Source organism: Amblyraja radiata, chromosome 2 (genome assembly GCF_010909765.2).
Source record: "Amblyraja radiata isolate CabotCenter1 chromosome 2, sAmbRad1.1.pri, whole genome shotgun sequence".
NCBI classification, from domain to species: Eukaryota; Metazoa; Chordata; class Chondrichthyes; order Rajiformes; family Rajidae; genus Amblyraja; species Amblyraja radiata.
In genome coordinates this window covers 103346583-103371102 of record NC_045957.1, presented here as the reverse complement: position 1 = coordinate 103371102, position 24520 = coordinate 103346583, and the positions used below count along the sequence as shown (strand labels likewise).

At 49.4% G+C, this 24520-nt stretch overlaps 1 protein-coding gene across 4 annotated transcripts in view; it reads left to right on the top strand.

Moving 5' to 3' along the window:
• cdk14 (cyclin dependent kinase 14) overlaps positions 1–24520 on the top strand; it is a 665904-nt gene that overhangs the window by 198456 nt on the left and 442928 nt on the right. The window lies entirely within an intron of this gene.

Here is a 24520-nt window from a genome sequence, read left to right as displayed (position 1 = left end):
CCTCTGCAGTCAAAACCTGGAGTACCTGCTTTAATGCACTTCAACAGTGGAGTAGTTACACCATAGTTCTTTGGCCCTGGTTTCAGAATCCCAGTGCTAAAGCCCCTGTCCCACTTAGGTGTTTTTTTCGGCGACTACAGGCCACTAGGCTGTCGCCACATGGTCGCGGGGTGATGCCTGTATGGTCGTGAGTCTCGTTAAGTCGCCTAAAGAGTCGTAACGTTTTTCTGGTCGCCGCTGGAATTTGAAATGTTCAAAACCTTTTGGCGACTGTGGGCTTGACGTAGCTTGTCTTCACCTGTCGTAGGTGCTGTCGCAGGTTGTTGCCAGGATGACGCAGGTTGTCGCCAGGTGACCTTGGTTGTCGCCGGGTGCTGACCGGTGAATTCCATTGGCGACTACCTACATCAACCTACGCCAAGCGGTGACAGGCACCGGTGACTGAATTGTCTTCAGTTGTCGCCGACAGGGTCGTTGCTTGTCGTAGCTTGTCGCGGGTGGACGTAGGTTGACTTTGGTTGTCATAGATTGTCGCCTGTGTGGTCATAGGTTGTCGTAGATGTGGTCGTGGGTGGACATCCTAATGGGTCGCCACTTATCGGTAGCTTGCCGTGCTTGACGTCAACTAGGTGGTAGGTTGTCGTAGACAATGTCGTGGGGGGGTCCAGTCGGTGCTTTTTCGGCGACCTGCTACGACTGACATTCGCCGGCAGTCGCCGATAAAATTGGCTAAGTGGGACAGGCCCTCAACTGGTTCAGTTGGACGGGCAATATAGTTAATAGGCCAAAAGGAAGAAATTACAAAGTGAGCATGAATAAACACGAGAGAGAACCAGGAGTGACAACAGTGATGCATAGCATTTAGTGTACGTGATTGTAATATACAGCACATGGGAATAAAAGTAGGTATGCATATCATGTAAAAGTTGAACTGATTCAGAATAGATTTTGAAGAAGTCTGAAGGTTTCGGTATGTTCAATAGTCTGTAGTGCAAATTCATTATCCCCTTTTGCAGTTTAAAGAAATCAATCGTGGTTGCGCAGCGTTTGAGTTGCTGCCTTACAGCGAATGCTGCGCCGGAGACCCGGGTTCTATCTTGACTACGGGTGCTCTCTTTACGGAGTTTGTACGTTCTCCCCATGATCTGCGTGGGTTTTCTCTGAGATCTTTGGTTTCCTCTCACACTCCAAAGACGTACAGGTTTGTAGGTTAATTGACTTGGTAAATGTAAAAAAATTGTTCCTCGTAGGTGCAGTATCCTAATGTGTTAATGCGTTAATGTGCGGGGATCGCTGGTCGGCGTGGTCCCGGTGGGCTGAAGGGCCTGTTTCCGCGCTGTATCGCTAAACTAAACTAAATTAAATCGGGTCACACTGAGGAAACAACGTAACCTTCTTCAAACAAAATCAAATTTACTGTAATTACATTCAACAGCATCCACAGCGATATGTTTCTCCCTGAAGGACAACTATTCCACCATTTCCATCACCATTCCAAGAAATAATCAAGGTTCTTCGTGTCCAGTAATTGGTGATTTTATTTTTATTTTCCATGATGACAGCAATTTTTTTACCAAAAATTGTTTGGTAAACAAATTCTCTGTTATAAACGTAGCTTTATAAGTGTTATGAATTTTATACCAACACTTGTAAAATCTTACCAATTGCTGTTTCACAATCACCATCTAAGTGCCTTGCTTCAGGGGTGTTGCTTGCTTTGATCACCAATACCAAGTACAGAAAACCGAAACGTCACTTCATATCTTCAAATATAAAATGCTGTTAACTGGAGTGGTTAAGAAAAATGCTTGTGCAACCCACTGCCGATCCATTGCCGGGGGATGTGTGGTGAGTGTGTGTGTGGGGAGGGATTGTCTTGTATTAGAGGTCATGGAGCAAGTGGACTTTGATAAACATGTTGTACATTGGTTATTTCATACTAACCAATTGTAGTGCTCTATTAGTAGAAGCAAGCAAGACATCAAAACAAATTATTAATTAACAAGTGCAAATTTGTCGAAAACATTTCAAAGTGGGTCAAAGAATAGAACTAGAAGTTTGTTTAAGAAGGAACTGCAGATGCTGGAATATCGAAGGTGGACAAAAATGCTGGAGAAACACAGCGGGTGAGGCAGCATCTATGGAGCGAAGGAAATAGGCAACGTTTCGGGTCGAAACCCTTCCTCAGACTCCATCAGACTTAATAGAATGAGAAACTTGATTTATGATGTACAATTGACTTCCATTTTCTTGACTTTTAGCATGTATCCTGATGCTTCTCTTTGCCCCTTTTTTGCCATTTTTTTTTAAAGGAAACTGGATGAATAATAGTAGTTTAAACAAAAAAAAACAAATAAAAATAAGTAATCTGTTAAGATTAATGTAAATCATCTTTTCTGGGGGGTTAAGGAAAGGATATAATTAAGAAAGGAAAAAGATACAGTTAAGATTTGAGTAACAAATCGGAGGTCATCAAATTGATATAATTGGTTGATTTGCTAAGCTATTGCATTTGACTTACTTTGTTCTTTTGAAATAAAGTTATTGATTATTGATTTGATGATGTAAATTATTAAGGCTACCACTCCATCCATGTATTGATAATCTCTGATGTTTGAAAGGTTCTGCTCGCGAAAATATATCCTATGGTCGATCCCATAATCCTTTCATACTCAGTCGATATGCTCGTGTCACTGGAAGTCAACCTGCAGACTGGAAGTACAACTTGAGATCATTGATAAAAAAAACACACTGCAATACACAATTCCAGCTGAAGGCAGGAGATGTTGGCATTGGAGATTTAAATCTTGCCTACTTTAAGCACACACAGAGCATTTCCTACCATTTTGTTTGCATCAGCAACTGGTAGAAGTGTGCCAGCATCGAAAAAAGGAAAAACATCCTAATAATGGAACAAGCTTAGTAATCTTTCATTCTGTCCCTAATACTGTAATAAAGCCAGTCATACGCACAACATGGTACAACATGTTTATCAAAGCCCACTCACAGTATACATCAGCGTGGTGTTAAAGCAAGCTTAACCGCTACTCAGACTAACTGTATGAACTGAATTCTGATAATATAAACTGCGTAGTAAGCGGAGCTTCTATTAATAGCGATGGTAAGTCCCACGGCCGATTAAGCTGCACTGGGCAATGTAAGGCCCTGCGACGGGCCGATTCAAACCCCTCGATTCGGGGCGGGCGAAGTTGCCGTTGCGGGAGCTCTCGGAAATTGGTCTCCCACCAGGGACCTGCGGGCTCCCGATTTACTTTCCACAGGTCCTGCAGCCGAGGCCTCCGAAGCTCCGCAGTCGGGTCGCTGCCGCCGCTCCACCTCAGCCTCCGCGCCAGCCAGCTCCACGAGGAAAGGACTCTGAGGCTCCGCAGTCGGGTCGCCGGCGCCACGCCACCACAGCCTAAGCGCCAGCCAGCTCCGCGATGGAAAGGCCTCCGAGGCTTCACGATGTTAGGCCCCAGCAAATGGAGACACGACAAGGAAAAGGCCGCGTCTCCGTACAAGGAAGAGATTAAAAAGTTAATATGTTCCCCACCCCCCCCCCCAAGAAAAAAAGACAGACGAGCCACAGCCACAAGGTGCCGCCACACCTGTTCACTGGAGAGAGGTTTAAGTGGCTTGCTGGACTTGTCAAAAGGTTGCTTTAGTGCATCACATTTCAGCTGCAGTTGTTTCTGGACAACAGGAGGAGAACGGACCTGTGGCTGCAACCGCTGCTGGGGTTGACGGGTTTGACGAGACATCAGGCGTTAGGCTGAATATCCCAGTATGGGATCACGGGCTTAACTTGAGCAGGTCCAGGTAGACATCCGATTTAGCAAGTTGTGAATGCTCCATTAATAGTTTTGCGCTCCGAACAGCCCGTTCTGCGAGTCCGTTGGACTGTGGAAACTCAGGGATGCTCATATGTCGAAAATCCCATTGTTGAGCAACAATGGGATTTGAGTTGAGTTTCTGAAGTGCTGGCTGGTGAACTGACTGCCTTTGTCGGATAGGATAGGGGAACCGTGCACGGAGAAGTGGCATGACAACTTCTGGATCAAATGTGATGGCTTGGAGTACGTTAATTTCGAACCAGCCCGAATACGAGTTGACGAGAATCAGGTAGTGTTTTCCATGCCATTTGAATATGTCGGTGGTGACCGTGGATCACGGCAGAGGAGGAACCGGGTGCGAGAGCAAAGGTTGTTTCTGTTGGTGTGGCGCTAGGCTGTTGCAGATAGCGCAGACTGACCTTTTCTCGTATATACTTGGTCATACCAGGCCAGTAAAACATGCTCCGCGCCTGTTGCAGGGTTGCCTCCACACCGGGGTGGACCGTGTGGATGGCATTGTGGTCATTGTCCCGAAGAACGGCTGGGATGACTGCTTTGTGACCCTTGACTATAATCCCATCCTGTAACACTAGTTCGTCGCGAACCAGGTAGTATGGGTGGATCGTGAGTGGGCTACTGTGTTGTTTATCCAGCCAGCACACCGGATGACTGAGGTCTCGTCAGCAGTCGTGTGCTCTGCCAGGCTGCTTAGGCATTCAGTGGGAACATACGATACCTTCATTACTGAGAACTGGTCCTGTTTGGAGGGCTGTTGTTCGCTGGTTTTGCGTGGGACCCTTGATAGCATGTCAGCTATGTGCATGTCCTTGCCCTGTTTGTAGACTATGGTGAAATTGACACGCTGCAGCTGCATCATCATCCGTCGCAGGTGAGACGGAGCGGCGTGGATGGGTTTGTTCAAGATAGTGACCACAGTAACAGATTTTCCAAAAATAAAGTCCTTGAATTTCATGCAGGCGAAAACCACTGCAAGTAACTCTTTTTCAATTTGTGCGTAACGTTGGTCAGTGTGTAGGAGGCATATGCAACAGGCTTGCAGTCGCCATCAGTGGTGGTCTGTAGGCAGGCAGCGCCAAGTCCGTACTGGGACGCATCACATGTGAGTGTCACTGGCAACTCTAAAGCGAAGTAGGTGAGAGTGGGTGCGCTGGCCAGCTGCAACTTGAGGATATCCAAAGCTCTTTGGTGCTGTGAATACCAGGACCAGGCAGTGTCTTTGTGTTGTCAGTTCCCGCAGGGGGGCAGATATATCGTTGAGGTTGGGAATGAATTTTCCCAGGTAATTGACCATTCCTAGGAATCTCTGTAAACTTGTAACATCAGTAGGAACCGGGAGCAGTCGTGGGTGGATCCGGTCTGAGCTCATCACTGGTGAAAACATGTCCGACATAGTTAAACTTTGTGACCGGAAATTTGCATTTCAGGGAGATGAGCTTGAGATGAATGTCTTTAGCACGGTCTAGTACTCTGTTCAGATTGGCGTCATGTTCAGCCATGTCGTGTCCGGCAACGAGAATGGCGTCGACAATGATGGCACACGGATACCCCGCAAACAATTGCTCCATTGTACGCTGGAAAACCTCGCCGGCAGAATTGATGCCGAAGGACATTCTCGGGAATTTGTAACGGCCAAAGGGGGTGCTGAACGTGGTGAGTTTGGACGAGTCAGGGTCAAGATCTGCCAAAACAAACTATTGGCATCCAGAACGCAGAACACAGATGCATTGCCTATCTGAGCAGCAACCTCCTCTACCGTTCGCATCGGGCAGTGCGGGCATTTGATCGCTGTGTTTAGGTCTCTGAGGTTGATGGAGATTCTGATTTCTTCCTTGTTTTTCTTTGTTCCAACCACCATGGTGGAAACCCAGTCAGATGGGTCAGTAACCGTAGCTAAGACACCCAGGGACACTGTAAAGACGAGTCAAAGCGCACTATGTCTTCACTACTGTTTTATTACTGATCACACTACTCATACACATTACTGCCCTAGCTGTCCGTGGTCTGTCACCGGAGCTAGAGAGCGATCTAGAGGTGGGGAGGTTACAATTATACTGGTGATATGGGGAGTGGTTAGTAGTGGTGAGCTCACTATGTTAAAGGAACATGCACTAGTCTACATCCTTCCCCTTGGAAACAAAGCAGTACAGCAGTGACAGGGCGACCACGACTCATACGCTACAAGCAGTTAAACACACACACAGTCAGGCAACAGTTAAACAAATTCCCCGTAAAGTACAGGCGGCTTGACCAACCGCCCGGAGCGGGTACGTAACTCGCCCTCCCCCTCCTCCGCAGGAACAACAGGAACAGGAGCGGGAGCGGGCGAACGAGCCGGAGATCGGGCAGGAGGGGGATGGAGCGGAGACCGGGGAGGGGAAACTGGCACAAAGGCGGGCAAACGAAGAGGCGAGGGCGGACTGGCAGCAGGGGAGCGGGGGAGCGGGGCATAAAGAGCTGAGAGGGCAGAGTGATGGGCATGCGAGGAGCGGTAGGCAGAGAGGAAGAAATCGGGGGTCAAAAGGGGCAGCAGGAGGCGGAGCGGGCTCATTGACCAGCTGCAAATGCTGGCGGGACCGGCGGTAGATGGTACCCTCGTGGTCGACGAGGTAAGAGCGCGGTGAGCCGGCAGAGCTGACGACAACCGCCAGTTGGTAGTGGCCGGAGGGGGACTGCATCCGGACGACCTGACCAGGGAACAGACGCGGAAGGGGACGGCAGGACTTGTCGTGGGAGCGTTTTTGTATTTCTTGCTTTTGGGCAATGCGCTCCTTGACGGCAGCAGGGTGGAGGACAGAAGGCACCAGGGACCGCTGGGACACAGGAATCGGAGGGCGCGTGGTGCGGGACATGAGCCGCTGAGCAGGCGAGCCCAGGGCAGGGTCTCGGGAAATGTTGCGGAGGTTGAGGAGGGCCAGGTAAAAATCCGACCGGGAAAGTCTGCAGTGCTCCAGCAGCTCCTTGGCACTGCAGACGGCGCGCTCAGCAAGGCCGTTGCTCTGCGGGTACTTGGGGCTGCTGGTGAAGTGACGAAAGTTCCAGGTGGCAGCGAAATCGCGGAACTCCGCACTTGAAAACTGGCTACCGTTGTCCGACTGCAAACTTGCAGGGGAACCAAAGGTTGCGAAGTGGCGGCGCAGCTTCCCAATGACAGCAGCAGATGTGAGGGAGGGCAGCTGGTCCACCTCGAACCAGCTGGAGCAGGAGTCCACAAGGACCAGGAAGTGCTTGCCACGCCACTCGAAGATGTCAGTGGCGACTGCCATCCATGGCAGATCGGGGGCAGGCTGTTGCAGAAGCGGCTGCCGTTGCTGATGGGGAGAGAGGCTATTGCAGGTGGAGCAGGCGGAGATTCTCTCCCGGATGTCCGGGGCCATGCCGGGCCAATAGAACTGGCTCTGGGCCTGGGACAGAGTGGCCTCAGCCTCGGGATGGCCGCTGTGGGCGGTTTGAAAGTAGTGGTCCCGCAGCGCAGCAAGCACCACAACCTTGTGGCCCTTCACCACCACTCCGTCGTGCAGCACAAGCTCATCCCGGACCAGGAAGTAGGGCACGGCACCGGCCGGCAAGGATGAGCGACGGTCAGGCCAACCACGCCGGTTGACGTCGGCAAGCTGTTGCAGGGCAGGATCTTTGGCAGTGTGCTGGACCAGGGACTGCATCTGCTGTGAAGGCACAATATTAACGTTTAACACCATTAGGTCAGACGATTCGTACGGGTGTCGGGTAGTGGACGTCAGCGGTGTGCGGGACAGCGTGTCAGCCACGAACATGTCCTTGCTCTTGCGGTACACGACCCGAAATGTGAAGCGCTGGAGCTGCAGCATCATTCGCTGCAAGCGGGATGAGGCGACATGGATCGGTTTATTCAGGATCGTGACCAGCGGCTGGTGATCGGTTTCGATAGTGAAGGTGTTGCCCAGGATGTAATCCTTAAACTTCGAGCAGGCAAACACCACGGTGAGGAGCTCTTTCTCGATCTGAGCATAACGCTGCTCAGCGGGGGTCATGGTGCGAGAAGCGTAGGAGACAGGCAGCTGCAGGCCATCGTAGAGCTGCAGGCAGGCGGCACCAAGACCGAACTTCGAGGCGTCGCAGGTGAGGACAGTTGGACGCTGCAAGTCGAAGAACTGTTATCTTGAGACTAACCAGCCTGGACTTCAGGATGTCAAACGCCATCTGGTGCTTCGGGAACCAAGCCCAGGCAGTGTCCTTTTTGATCAGCCCCCTCAGGGGCGCATTCAGCTCGCTCAGGTCGGGGATGAACTTCCCCAGGTAGTTCACCATGCCCAGAAAGCGCTGCAGGCTGGGCACGTCGGCGGGTGCAGACATCCCAGAGACCGCAGCCGTCTTCTGCGGGTCAGGCTTCAGCCCCTCAGCTGTGAAGACGTGTCCCACGTACGTGACCTCTGGGACGCGGAAACGGCACTTCTTAGGGTTTCTCTACTCACGAGCCCTGTCCAGGACTTGGCGGAGGTGGAGGTCGTGCTCAGCGACGTCCTTCCCGTATACCAGGATGTCGTCGACTATGATAGCACACGGCAGACCGGCAAACAGCTGCTCCATGGTGCGCTGGAAGACCTCGCTGGCAGAATTGATCCCGAATGGCGTGCGAAGGAAACGGAACCTGCCGAAGGGTGTGCTGAAGGTGGTCAGGTATGAGGAACGTTCATCCTGCGGTATCTGCCAGAAAGAGCTCTTGGCATCGAGGACTGAGAAGACAGTGGCCGGGCCAACCTGTGCAGCGACGTCCTCCACCGTCCGCATGGGGTAGTGCGGGCGCTAAATGGCAAGGTTCAGGTCCTTGGGGTTTATACAAATGCGAAGCTCACTCTTATCCTTCTTTGCAGCAACAACCATGGTGGAGACCCACCGGGTGGGATCACTCACCTCCTTGAGGATGCCCACGGCCACCATGTAGCGCAGAGTCGACTCTACCTTGTCCTTCATAGCAAAGGAGATGCGGTGTGGCGGGCGGATCACAGGCTCGACACCTGGGTCGACAACGATCTTGTAATTGCAGGGCAGCTTGCCCAGCCCGTCGTCGAAACGATCAGGGTACTCACACAGGGAGTCCAGGAGGGTCCGCACCTGGTGGATATCGCGGTGAAAGGAGACCAAACCGAGGTCCTGGCACGCACGGGCGCCCAACAGCGTGATGTTCTCAGTGTCCAGCAGAAAAAAAGTGAGGGGCCGAGAGGCCTTCAAAACCTTGCAGATAAGGGTTGCCTTCCTGACTGGTTCGAGCACGCCTCCCCCTTAGGCATGTAGACGGGAGTTGTCGGGAGTGACCTTCTCACCAGACCTTATCTTTTTAAAGAGGCTCACTGACATAACATTGGCTACCGCCCCCCGTGTCGATTTTCGCTGGGAAGGTCGACCCATTCACAGTAACATGCACCGAGGGATCCGTTATCGGCGCAGGTGCACCCAACAGTGAAAAAATGCTTGATTCATCATGGGAGGAACTGGTATCAGAATCAGGGAGTTCGTCCGACTGGTACTGTGAACCGAGCGCACTATCAGCCTCCGCAAGGTTGTTTAGCATACTCCTGGGAGCAGGAACAGGCTTCCCACGGGAGCGACATGCGGCAGAAAAATGATTTAACTTTTTGCAGAAATTACAAGTCTTCCCTAGCGCGGAGCAAACATTCAACTGATGGGATGCAAAGTTGCAGTTGGGGCAACGACGCGGGCTGCCCCTCGAGGGGGCAGGGGAACCACGCTGGCGCGGCGGGCCATCGATCCGCCGGCGGCCAGCAACAATGGCAACGTTAATGTCCTGAGCTGCAGGCGATACCACGGAGGCGACAGCCACCGCCATGCGAGAGGCGTGCAGAGCCTCGGTCAAAGTCAGATCGGGTTTCCTTAGAAGTTCAGCCCGCAGTTTCTCGTCCTGGAGACCGAACACCAGGACATCCCGGGTCATTTGATCGGGGGTCAGCGCGTCCAGGCGGCAACGCCGTACCAGATGCCGTAGCGCGGCAATGTAGGTGTCAATGTGCTCACCGGGGCTCTGGCGCCTAGTGAAAAACTTAAATCGCTCTAGAATGCAGTTGGTGGGAATGTCGCACAGACCGGTGAACTTAGCCAAAAGACATACCGGGTCCCGAGCATCCTCACCATCAGCGTATTCAAACGACTCCGATCGTTCCAGGGCCTCCGGGCCAGCCAAGTTGAGGAGCAGGTGTGACTGCGTCGCAGGGGTGGCATCAGGATGGGCAATCGCAATGTAGTGCTCAAAGTCGCGTCGGAAGACAGCCCACCGATGGGCAATGTCGGAGTCGAAAACCAGCATACCAGGCTTGCGACAAGAGTTGGCCATGGTAAAGACACGGGAGAGAAACAATGAAGGGTAGGGAACTGGGCGAAGAGTAAATAAAACCCGATAAACAGGAGCGCAAGGTACACTTCTGACACCATGTAAAGACTAGTCAAAGCGCACTATGTCTTCACTACTGTTTTATTACTGATCACACTACTCATACACATTACTGCCCTAGCTGTCCGTGGTCTGTCACCGGAGCTAGAGAGCGATCTAGAGGTGGGGAGGTTACAATTATACTGGTGATATGGGGAGTGGTTAGTTGTGGTGAGGTCACTATGTTAAAGGAACATGCACTAGTCTACAGACACCATCCGCTGGAGATCATTGTGTACTCTGTCACGCATGGCATGCGGAATACAGTGTGGAGCCGGACCACAGGAGTGATATTAGGATCAACGGCGATATTGTATTTGAGGAGCAGCTTTCCAAGCTTGTCGTCAAACAGTTCTCTGTGTTGTGAGAGTATCTGCTGAGTGGAGCCCTCAGTGTGAGAGATTTGATGGACAGCAGGCCCAAAGGAGACTAGGCCTAGATCCTGGCATGCATTGATACCAAGCAGAGTTGTAGATTCCCCTCGAACAATAAAAAAAAACTTGAGTTTGTGAGCCCGCAAGTCTACGATGCATTTCAATTCAGTTTCTCCAGGTGGGTGCAGAACCCTCACCCCCGTAGGCCCGTGGCTTGGCCGTAGTGTTTTCAACACGTTCAGAATTACGTATCCGTTTAAATTCAGATTCAGGACAGGACATTGCATTTTGCTCCTGTGTCAATCTTAGCAATGTTGTTATTAACAACAAGGGTGACTTCAGGGTCGAGTTGCTTGTTAGTGGAAGGGATAAGGGAGTGAATGTCTGAACTGTTATCTTGGCTTGCAGGGAGAAGAGTGGGGGATGGCACGGCACGTCCAGCTCTTGTTACTCATTATCAGTAGGTTCTTGTTTTAACAGGTGCACATTTTGTCTTGGGGAAGAACGAGTTGCAAGAGAACGGAAACATTTCATGAAGTGGTTAAACATTTTACAGTAGTGGCAAATGTTTCTATAGGCGGTACAGAATTCCCGACCTGGAGCATGGGAGTTGTTACAGTTGGGGCACTGTCCAATAGACTTTTGAGGCTGCCAGAGACGGGAGGGTTGTGGACACCTGTTACGATAGGAGGTATCGGCAACATGAACACCATACTGGGAACGTTGTCCAGAGCTTACAGACTTTGTGTGAGAAGCAGTTATTTCAGCGATTCTGCAGGCATGTTCTGCGTCATTCAAAGTCAATTCTGTGTTCCTGAGCAGTTCATCTCTTACTTTGTCACTGAGTAAACCTCCTATGAGTTTATTGCGGATTAGTTCATCACATAAATCTCCAAAGCGGCAGCGTGCTGCCATGTGTTTTAAACACTTAAAAAACTTTCAATCGGTTCATCTTGTCGCTGGAAATGAGCAAAAAAAACAGGTGCGTTCAATTATCGAGTTGGATCGCAGGTCACATAGCTGTCTGAACTTAGCGAGTAAAACCGCAGAATCGTCAATTGTTTCTGCAGGCACCGCAATCTGATTGTTGTCTTCGAAAACAGCAGGTGCGTAATTATAACGCTCTGCACGCTTCATTGTTTCTGGTCTCTGACACCATGTAATAAAGCCAATCATACGCACAACATGGTACAACATGTTTATCAAAGTCCACCACAGTATACATCAGGGTGGTGTTAAAGCAAGCTTCAGACTAACTGTATGAACTGAATTCTGATAATATAAACCACATAGTAGGCGGAGCTTCTACTAATATAGCACCACAATTGGTTAGTATGAAATAACCAATGTACAAATACTTTCATTCATTAATATTTAACAATATTTTGTGCAGTGTTTGTTTAATATGGATTCACCTACAGTTTGACATTGCTATCATTATTTAAAAGGAAATCTAATCTACTCTGTTCATTTGTTCTACAAAACCCTGAAATTTGAGAAGTCATGTAGATATAGTGTATATACATACCTTGTGGAGTCTAAGGAATGTTGATGAACAGAAGAAGCTTACTGTTCAGTTCCATTGTTCCCTGAAAGTGCCAATGCAGTTAGAAAGGGTAATGAAGAAGGCATATGTAATGCTTTCCTTCATAGAATAAAAATTGGCACATTATATTTCAATGTTACAAAAAACTGGTCAGGCTGCACTTGCAGTGTTGTGTGTAGTTTTGGTTATCGTGCTATAGTAAGGATGTGGTTATGTTGGAGAGAATGAATGAATGAATAAGTTTATTGGCCAAGTATTCACATACAAGGAATTTGAATTGGAGCTCCGCCAGCAAGTGACAACATGACATACAGTGACAGGAATGACACATAAAACATTAAACATTAATAATAAAACATTATCGATTAAACATTTGAATTAAATAAAATACCAGAGCAAAAGGAGGCTACAGATTTTTGGTTATTGAGTAAAGCTACTACACGTGGGAAAAAAGCTGTTTTTATGTCTGGCTGTGGCAGCTTTGACAGTCCGGAGTCGCCTTCCAGAGGGAAGTGATTCAAAGAGTTTGTGGCCAGGGTGAGAGGGGTCAGAGATGATCTTACTTGCACGCTTCCTGGCCCTTGCAGTGTTCAGTTCGCCAATGGAGGGAAGCAATCCAGAGATAATCACCTTAGAAGTCCTGCTTTTCAGTCTTCTTCCTTATGGGCCTGTCCCACTTAGGCGATTTTTCAGTGGACTGCCGGCGACTGTCAAGTTGCGACTGTCAGAGCGGCGCACACACACACACGCACACGCACACGCACACGCACACGCACACGCACACGCTCACACCGCAAGGCGGCGGCCAGGGCAAGCGGAGGAGTGCTGTCTAAAAAATTCCCATGGTGCAAAGCCAAGGTGATACAGACACACACCGCGATGAACAGGAAGGTTGGCGTTGTAATTAAGACGGCTAAAGCACAGTGTACGGTAAGTCCTTTAAAAGAAGGGGGGGGTGGGAGGGAGAAAGAGGGAGAAGGAGTAGAGACAACTTTTAAGAAGCCAGAGATACATGACTGTGAAGTTCGGCGGCCATTTAACATTACCGGTCGGTTCCTTGGTTCTGAAAACTACTGCTTATCTTTTTTCCCCCCAATGAGCTATTGAAATTCACCGGTCAGCACTGGCTCCAACCTACGAGAACCTCCAAGAACCTTCGACCTCCTGGCAATCCACTAGTACCGCCTTGCGACGCACCTATGGCTCGAGAATTCTTGCTAATCTCCACATGTTGAAAAATTCTCGGCGACCATAATGAGGCCGAGACTAGTTCCCAAAATGTAGGAACTCCTCGGCAACCACCCGCGAACACGTGGCGACCATGTGGCGACTGCATAGTCTCCTGCAGTCGCCTAAAAAGTCGCCTAAGTGGGACAGGCCCATAACTCTAACTCACGTTGCAGAACCTCCGTCCTCTTCTTCCCAATGCCGTTTGTGCCTACGCGTACTACAAGATACATCTAACACATCAAGGATGGATATTTTCTTGTAATATTCCATGTCCCAAATAAAAAGGGATCAAGTATACAAAATAAAGTACAAGGAGATTAAATTCAAACAAGATCCACATGCCTAAAACACATCAAAATGCCAATAAATAAAAGATGAATATTAGGCGTACATGTATACAACACGGACTATTTGCAAGGGGTTAATTTACTTGGGTTACCATTCGTATATCATCCATTCCGGGTACAAATTAAGGGGCAATATTCAAATTCTGCTGTACTCTTTGCATGACTGCTCCACCATTGGCAAAAGCCGTTATTGTAATGATAACGGAATCTCACGTTTTGAATTTTGGTTGAGTATGCATGAAACTGAAACATCTTGAAACTTGAGCCACTGATGGCTGTTAGTTCCCAATAGAACCACTGGTTATTGGTCTGCTCCATTTGATCCAATCGGGCAAAAAACACCGATGTAACAATCAGTATTCAGTCACACTGATAGCTCTAAGGCAGTGAGAGCAGGTGCTATAGACATGCACGGGAAGGTAGACGCTCCCGCCCCCACAAGTCTCGGACAGATGGGGCTCGTCAGCCGTGGAAGACTGTCCATCTAGGAGAGGGAAAACTCTGATTTAAAACCTCCACTGTCTTGTGGCCATATCCAGTCATGGAAAATACTCCAGGAGTAAATCTCAAGAAAATCCCAAGTCGGAGCCCCTAAGGTAGTTCGTCGTTGTCTACAACCTCGCTCTGGCAGCTCCTGCGACAGTGCTGGTGCCAAACTGTAACGGCCCTGCTGCTCCTTTGGATCGATCAGCGACGTGGAGAGGGTGGACGTGCTGCATGGGCAACAGCCTGTCCTCCATATGACATCGCCCAGGCTTGAATCCCACTACATATCACTTGCAAACCTACAACCTGGAGAGGACACTCCAGCTTCGCCTGCAACATCGACACAACACGGGGAGCAACAGTTACCGGTTATAAGTTATCGCTAGATTGGCGTAAAGTGAGGCGCCAGGGGTTGCTCCCAACGGTGGGAGGGATTTTCGGATCAGACTAGACAGCTACCGCCCGCCTCAAGCTGGGCAGCCCCCAGCCAATAAGGTGCTGTCCCACCACAGTCTACTATCCTCACTGGGTGCACGGGGATTAGGAACCATCCGAACAGCAGATCGCAACCTTCGCACCTACCAACAAAAGAACACTTCAAAAGAGACCAGCTCTAAAACTGGGAACTTAGAATGTCCAGACAATGAAGACCGGCCTCTCTGAAAACCTACAGGACATTAGCGATTCCAGGAAAACAGCTGTCATAAACGACGAGCTCAAGAGACTCAACGTAGACATCGCCACCCTTCAGGAAACAAGGCTGGCAGACTCAGGCACACTGAAGGAGAAGGAGTACACGTTTTACTGGCGGGGGAAGGACTCTGACAAACCCAGAGAGCACGGAGTAGGCTTTACAGTAAGGAACAGCCTGCTGAATACGGTGGAACCAGGTAGTAATGGCTCAGAGCGACTCCTGACTCTCCGCCTCAACACCACCGCAGGCCCGGTCACTCTTGTCAGCGAGTATGCCCCAACACTGTCCTCCACATCAGACACAAAGGACGAGTTTTATGAGAACCTTGCATTCATCATCAGCAGGATCCCCAGCAAGGAAGACTTCAACGCCAGAGTGGGCGCAGACCATGAATCGTGGTCTTCCTGCCTTGGGCAGTTTGGTGTGGGCAAAATGAATGAGAACGGACAGCGACTGCTTGAGCTGTGCACTTACCATGACCTGTGCATCGCCAACTCGTACTTCCAGACAAAGCCCCATCACAAGGTTTCATGGAGACACCCATGCTCAAAGCATTGGCATCAACTAGATCTGATCCTAGTCAGATGTACCGCCATCAAGAACGTTCTCCACACACGCTCCTACCACAGTGCGGACTGCGACACAGACCACTCCTTGGTGTGTTGCAAGATCAGGCTGCAGCCAAAGAGGTTTTACCATACCAAGAAGCAGGGGAACCCCCGCATCAATGTCAGCAAGATGCCCGCCCCGTCCAGACCTCGTGCAACAGTTTGCAGAGGCTTTTGAGAGAGAACTTGGTACCTCGTGTCCTGGAGACTCTGCAACCGAGAAGCTGGAAATTCTGCGTGACACCATGCCTTGGCTAGCTTTGGGAAGACAACCTCGAAGACATATGACTGGTTTGAGGACAAATCTACCGAGATGACTCCCATCATCGAAGCCAAGCGCACCGCCCTAGCCGAGTACAAGCGGTCGGCTAATGATAAGAACCTGCAGATCCTCAGGGCTGGCAGGAGCAAGGTTCAGCAGACTGCCAGGCATTGCGCCAATGACAACTGGACACAGCTTAGTGAGTACATCCAGACAGCTGCAGGGAACATCAGGGGAATGTACCATGGCATTAAGAAGGCACTCGGACCAGTCCAGAGGAAGATAGCCCCCCTCAAATCCCCCACTGGGGAAGTAATCACAGACGAATACCAGCAGATGGAGATATGGGTGGAACACTACTCCGACCTCTACTCGAGAGAGAACACTGTACCCCCTCAGCCCTTGATGCCATCAAGTGCCTGCAGGCCATGGATGAGTTAGATGGAGAGCCGACGGTAGAAGCGCTCAGCAAGGCCATTGACAGTCTGGCCTCAGGCAGCGACGGGATTCCCCCTGACCTGATCAAGCATTGCAAGACTACCTTACTGCTTCCTTTGTATGAAGTCCTCTGCCAGTGCTGGCAAGAAGGAGCTGGACCGCAGGATATGAGGGATGCCACAATCATTACCCTCTACAAGAACACGGGCGAGAGAAGCGACTGCAACAACTACAGAGGCATCTCCCTCCTCAACAACGTCAGCAAGGTCTTTGCTCGGGTCATCTTGATCCGCCTGCGGAAGTTGGCAGAACGTGTCTACCCAGAGTCACAGTGTGATTTCCGAGCTGGAAGGTCAACAGTGGACATGGCCTTCTTCATTCGCAAGCTCCAGGAGAAGTGCAGAGAACAGCGGATGCCCCTGTATGTTGCTTTCATTGACCTCACCAAGGCGTTCGACCTCGTCAACAGAGTGGCCTATTTAAGGGTTTGCCAAAGATTGGCTGCCCACCAAAACTGCAGAACATGATAGAATCCTTCCACATCAACACGAAGGGAATAGTGCAGTTCAATGGCAGCTTCTCGGAGCCCTTCGACTTCCGCAGTAGTGTCAAACAAGGCTGCGTCCTCGCTCCCACACTCTGGGATTTTCTTCGCTCTGCTCCTGAAACATGCCTTCGGCACTGCAACAGAGGAGATCTACCTGCGTACTAGATCAGATGGCAGGCTCTTCAACCCCACCCGCCTCAGAGCCAAGACGTGAAGCTCTCAACAGAGACATGTTGTTTGCCGACGACGCTGCAGTTGTGTCCCACACCCAGCAGGAACTACAGTCACTGATGAACCGCTTCTATCGGGCTTGCAAGGATTTCGGGCTGACCATCAGCCTGAAGAAGACGAACGTCTTGGGCAGGATACTGAGGCGCCGCCTGTCATCACCATCGATGACTACGAACTCGATGCCTTCCATCAGTTCACGTACCTCGGCTCCACAATCACCAACAACCTCTTCCTGGAAACAGAGATTGACAAGAGGATCGGGAAGGCAACTACAACCCTCACTTGCCTCACAACCCGAGTGTGGACCAAACCAAAGCTGACGGTGAAGACAAAGATAGCAGCCTACAATGCCTGTGTCACCAGCACACTGCTGTATGGCAGTGAGACATGGACTACATATGCCAGACAGGAGAGAAGACTCAACACCTTCCACCTTAGAAGCATCCGCCGTATCCTGGGCATATCCTGGCATGACAGAGTGTCCAACGCTGAGATTCTGTCTCGCGCTGGCCTTCCCAGTACGTACACTCTACTCAGGCAGCGCAGACTGCGGTGGCTGGGCAATGTCCACCGCATGGAGGATGGCCGTATTCAAAAATACATCCTCTATGGAGAGCTGACATCTGGGAGGAGAACCATCGGCTGCCCCCAGCTACGTTACAAGGATGTCTGCAAGGGAGATATGAAGGCGCTCGACATCGATGTGGAGTCCTGGGAGAGCCTTGCAGCTGACCGCACGAGGTGGAGAGGTACCCTGAACCAACATCACAAAACAGGGGAAGAGAAACTGTTGAACGCAGCGGCAGGCAAGCGGGCGCACAGAAAGGAGCGCAGCAACTTCAACAAACCAGAGATCACACACAAATGTGACCTTTGCAACAGAGACTGTCACTCCCGCATTGGTCTCTTCAGCTACAAGCGACAATGCTCTAGCCGAGGTTTGGAGCAAGCAGCCAACAACTAGGATGTATCACCAATGGTTAGTCATGACCAAGGGGGGCCTACAAAGAGTTGTTTTATGGTCAACTTTACTTCTCGCAACCCTTTATTCCAGGTTTAGTTAATTACTTGAATTGAAGACAGCTGCACTGAAGCCAGATATGGAGATGAGGCAATGTTAGATTAGAGAAGAAAATTTTTAAAAAGAAAATGCTGGAAGAACTCAGCAGGATATCAAATCAGATTCAAGGGACAGATAGTTTCTTTTTGAAGACTTAGTGTTTAAGCATTTCTCAACATGCCTTTCTACAAACAAGTGCATGAGTTCAAATCTAAGCTGTTTTTGCTGTCTGCAAGATATTTTACAACCAATAATGTACTTTTGTGGCTTTACAAATACATGGTGCAGATAACTTTTATTCAAAAATTCAGATACTGTGAATGAATTAACATGCAATATTAAAGTTGAAAATTTCAGAGCTGTGCAAAAATATTATTACTAAATAACCACCGTAAATGTATTTCAGAAGTTTGATTTACAACTTTCTATCTCAAGACAAAAAAATGTGATCTGCCAACCAAAGTGAACAAATGTGGCTGCAGAACATTTGACAAAATAATATCCAGCCAAAACAACAGAGTACTGAGTAAAAAATCAACAGTATGCTTCATATGTTAAAACTATGTACAGTCATATAATCAAAATTTCATGTGAGCCTTTAAAATGAATAATTTAATTCTAAATGAAATTAGACTTTCTTAGCAAATTCTGGTGATTTTTTTTTTCTCTGTCTTTAATTTTCATCATGACTGACAAATGGCATTTTAGTAACTAATTATATTCTGCCAACAACTAATCAAGACACAGATGAAAGTATAATGGAATGCCATTAGTCAACAGTCTAATTTGGAGAATCATGCATGGCTTTATCATTTCTGGAAGTGATGCATCAAAAATTAAGATTTCATTATTGACTGCACTCTCACAGAACATGTAGTGTTCACAATATAAACATCCTGCAGATAGACACAAAATGCTGGAGTAACAGCTGAAGTAACTCAATCCTCCCCCTTCCCAGTTCTCTGACCAGTCCGAATGTCTCTCTGATTACATTATATCTCTGATTTATTGTCACCTTCTCCGAGCTAACGGTGATCTATTCTACATTTTCCTTGATCTGCATCTCTTTTGACCTTTGCACTTCCTTACCCCTGTAACTCCCTCTCCACTCTCAGGGATGCTCAGTCTGAAGAAGGGTCTCGACCCAAAACATTAATCATTCCTTCTCTCCAGAGATGCTGCCTGTCCCGCTGTTACTCCAGCATTTTGTGTCTATCTTCGGTGTAAGCCAGCATCTGCAGTTCCTTCCTACACATAAACATAAACTTGCACATACATAAGTGCGAATTTTGATTAATTACTTTTGAGTGAATATGAACCAGTCATGATTTGGCGCACTTGAAGAATGCAAGGAAATGGTGGAAACATTCAGAATTTATTCTGATAAGCAGATGGTTGGAAAAAGACCAAGATGAAAAGACAAACAAATATGAGATAAAAATGGGATGTACAAATTGTGAAGCAAGAGGAAGGGTAGTAGGTGTAAGGGGAGGGGGAAGAGGAGAAATTGGTGCAAATCCAGGTGGGTCTTGGTGGTGAAGAGGTGGGGGGAGGGGGGAGGGAGAGAAAAATAGAAATGGGTTGATTGTGGGTAAGTTATCTATGATAGAAGAATTCATGGATTAGTTACTTAAAACAGGGAAATTCAATATTCATACCATTAGATTATAAACTATCGAAGCAGAATATGACGTAATGGCAAAATGGTCAATAGACAATAGACAATAGGTGCAGGAGTAGGCCATTTGGCCCTTCATGCCAGCACCGCCATTCAATGTGATCACGGCTGATCATCCCCAATCAGTACCCCGTTCCTGCCTTCTCCCCATATCCCCTTACTCTGCTATTTTAAGAGCCCTATCTAGCTCTCTCTTGAAAGTATCCAGAGAACCGGCCTCCACCGTCCTCTGGGGCAGAGAATTCCACGGACTCACCACTCTCTGTGAGAAAAAGTGTTTCCTTGTCTCTGTTCTAAATGGCTTACTCCTTATTCTTAAGTCAGCGAGTGTCTTTTTCACAGAGAGTTGTGAGTCTGTGGAATTCACTGCCTCAGAGGGTGGTGGAGGCTGAGACTACCCGACAGTGACAGTGTGACACTTTTAGATCCGACTGTATGTTGTCATTAAACAGTTGGTTTTAAAATATATATTGGATTCACCGTGGAGCGGTCGATGCCTTACCTGGATCGCCGCTTAAAGCTCTGGTGTGTTGGGCCTGCTGCTTCAAAATCATGGAGCTGTGGTTTGCGGAGCTCCCAGCCTCGGGCCACACTGATTTTAATATCGCAGAGCCCTGGGATCCCTTTGCCGAGGGCCGCCAGCATGAATCTCCACCCAGCTCAGCCAGTGGACTTCGGGAGCCGCAGTCTCCGGTAGGAAGTGGCCGATTCGGAAGTCCATGCCGCTGAGAATGTTCTTCCGTTCCGACGTCGGATGGTGACCCCCAAATTTCATTGTACCAATGGCCATGAGGGGGGGGAGGGGGTCCATGAGGAGGGGTTCCGTTGGAGACGGGAAAAGGGATCATCAATGGGGGCAAGGACTCCTTCCCATGGAAGAATGGTGTGAGACGGAGGCGACTGAAGAAGAGCTACAAATTGCGGTGGGTGCGGAACTCATTGAGGTGGGGACGGAGGGGGACAAACGTGAGGCCTCAGCTGAGGACTGACCATTCGGTATCTGAGAGGGGGAGGTCAGGGGGGATGATGAACACACGGCAGGGATGGGGGTTGGGGCCGGAGGAAGGCAGGTAAGTTGACTGAGGCCAAGGCGATGTCTGGTGGGGGGGTGGCGGGTGGTTAGGGTGTAGGGGGGTATTAGGACTATAGTGTGGGTGGGCAAGAGCTGAGGTCACATGGTTTGAGGGGAATGGGGAAGACCCAGTGGAACAGCCAATGAGATTACCAGGGTAGGAGGGGGGGGCTAGCACTAGGACCCAGCGCAGTCAAACCCAGGGGAGTAGGAGTCTGCAGCGTGGAGACTTCAGGCCCGGTGCTGAGTCCAGGCTGTAGGTAAGGCGACGGCTGCAGGCTGCTGGAGGGCGGTGGAGTGGACTCTGGGTCAGCGGGCAAAGAGTAGGAGGTCCCGGTGGCCGGATGGTCGGTGGGGCGGCGAGGTTCGACAGGTCCGGTGCGCCATCGAGGTGAGTGGGCCCCCCTAGATCTCGAGACCCTAAGCTTAAGCTTGTCTAGTTTATACATAAATCCGGCCCTGCTTGTTGGAGACATGCCTTAGTCTCCTGAAGAAATTGATGCATTGGTATGTTTTTTTTGGCTTTAACTTAAATATGGTTGGTCCAAAGCAGATTTTTGGTGATTTTTACACCTTCAAACTTGAAGCTCTCGACCAAAGTTGTTGTTCTCTTACACGATTCTTGCACAAGTGTGCACAGAAACTCTCTAAAATGAAATTAAAAAAACTGATATACAAACAAATAAATGCCAAATGAATCAGGTTCTTGAATATTCAAAATTATTGCGATACATTGGATGCTAATGTAAAGATTTGTTCTGGCAATCCGCTGCTTCATATTAATCTCAAAATCTGCCAGGGTTGCATTTGTGATGTGGAATATTTATTTTTGGTTGTTTTAAGGGATGTTTTAATGGAGGCATTGATGCGATAAATCAGCAGAAATTGCTGCTGCTGTTAGGAAGAATAGATAGATAGATAGATAGATAGACAGACAGACAGACAGACAGACAGACAGACAGACAGACAGACAGACAGACAGACAGACAGACAGACAGACAGATCCTTTATTGTCATTCAGACCTTTCGGTCTGAACGAAATTATGTTGCCTGCAGTCATACACAGAATCAATAATAACAAAACATACAATAAACACAAATTAAACATCCACCACAGTGAGTTCACCAAGCACATCCTCACTGTGATGGAGGCAAAGTCTTAGTCTCCGTCTCTTCCCGCCTTGTTCTCCCTCTGCGCTGAGGCGATCGATCCAGGCCGAAGATGCCGCTCTCCAGTCCAGCGGACCTCCGTGGTGATGTCGCCGCCGCCGAAAGCCGGAACGCCGTCTCCGCTCCGAGACGGCCCGCCACAGCATCAGCTCCGGGCCGCCGTCCCAGCTCCGGGCCGCCGCCCCAGCTCCAGGTCCCGCAGTCTCCGCTCCGGGCCGCCGCCCCAGCTCCGGGTCCCGCAGTCTCTGTTCCGGGCCGCCGCCCCAGCTCCGGGTCCCGCAGTCTCCGCTCCGGGCCGCCGCCCCAGCTCTGGGTCCCGCAGTCTCCGCTCCGGGCCGCCGCCCCAGCTCCGGGTCCCGCAGTCGCCGTTCCAGGTCCCGCAGTCTCCGCTCCGGGCCGCCGCCCCAGCTCCGGGTCCCGCAGTCGCCGTTCCAGGTCCCGCAGTCTCCGCTCCGGGCCGCCGCCCCAGCTCCGGGCAGCCGCCCCAGCTCCAGGCCGCTGCCCCAGCTCCGGGTCCCGCAGTCGCCGTTCCAGGTCCTGCAGTCTCCGCTGCGGGCAGCCGCCCCAGCTCCAGGCCGCTGCCCCAGCTCCGGGTCCCGCAGTCTCAGCTCCGAGCCCCGCTGCATCAGCTCCAGGCCGCCGCCGAAAGCCAGAACGCCGCACCAGCAAGTCGGGCCACCGCTGCCTTAGCCCCGAAGACGGCTAGCCTCTCGTTGGTAAGTCCTGGCTGGCTCTGCCTCCGGAGCCTCGGGGTCGGTCGCAGGTTGGAGGCCGCCAGCTCCGCCATTAGGCCACAGCGCAGACGGAGGCAGAGAAGGGGGATAAGATGTAGATTATATATAATTAGCAAACCAAAAATCTTAATATTTAATCTGTACAGCATGCTTGGAGGTGAACTCCAATACTTGAAAGTGCAGTGAAAACAGATTCCACAATATGTTTCATAAGTGATTTAATACACTTAAGGGCCTGTCCCACTTGGCTTTCATTTGCACGTCACGCAGATGGCGTGCAAAGATTTTGTACATTCCAAAATCCTGGGACGCCGCATGCGACCGCGCGTCACTGCCTACGTCACCACGCACCATGCGTGTGCGTCGTGACACGTGAATGATGTTGCGTAAATGATGCGCAAATGACGTCCAAGTGGGACAGGCCCTTTACTTTCTTTTGTTTGCCATCTTTCTCTTTAGATGCATGGAATAATTAATGCATCATCTTTGCTATTGTCATCTTTGAGAATTGAAGTGGCTGAAGCATTGTAATCTTTGTTGAAAACGCTTTATGGAAATCTATCTCTTGTTCCTGGAGACAATCTAAAAAATGAGAGGAAAAGATCTTGTTAACAATTTTCTAAAGGTTGTGAAAGAATATTAAGTGAAAATGAACCAATGATAAGGGCTGAGCTTCAGGTTAAAAAAGTATTCTGGAAAACTGTCATTATCTGTCAATTGATTTAGGGTTTAGAGATACAGTGTGAAAACAGACCCTTATGCCCACCGAGTCCACAATCATCAGGGATCACCCAGTACACTCGCACTATCCTACACACTGTGGACAATTTACAGTTTTAACAAAGCCAATTAAACTACAAACCGGTAGCACCCGGAGAAAACAAGTATGTGCAATTTAGAGTATATCTGTTTAATCTGTGATCAATTTTAATTCAGATTTAGATTATGTTATTGACATGTATGCCAGGGTGCAATAAGTTGTTAGTATGATACTCACAGTATACATGATAATGACATACAACAATAAATACAATGACAAAACAGCAGAATGGTGCAAAGATTGTGCTGCGATCTGAAGTAGTGCAATAAAAATACTGATTGGAATGATGGAATAACCAAATATGTAGAGTTAAGAGTAAGAATACATGGCAACACCTTTGGGAAGGGGGTGTGAAAGAGGTGATCAAATTAGGAATCTGATTGTAGTAAGGAAAAAGCTGTTCTATAGTTAGGCATCTGGACTTTCAAGCTCCTGCTTCTTCTCTCAGAGGCAGAAGAGAAAAAAAGGAATAGCCAAGGTGGCAGGTGACATGCCACCATTTTCCATCATAAAGGGGCTGTCCCACTTGGGCAACCTAATTGGTGAGTTTAGGAGAGTTTGAAAAAATGTAATGTTGAAGACATCCTTCGACTATGTAGAAGACCTCCTTCGACCTCCCTTCGACTATGATGAAGACTACCATCAACTACCTTCGACTACCCTTGATTACCTACGACTAACATGCCGACCTACTACGACTTACTACGACCTACTACAACTAAACCTACGAGTAAAAAAAGTATTGATTTTTTTCATGGCGACCTTTTATTACTCGCGGGCATTTTTCAACATGTTGAAAAATACGCCGCGACCTAGCTGAGGCCTCGAGTACACGGGGACTACTCTCGAGCATGAAGGATAGTTACAAAGACCTCCTACGACCTCGTGTCGACCATGCTGCGAGTATGAGTCGAGGGCAAACTCGCCAGAACTCGCGGATTAGGTCGCCCA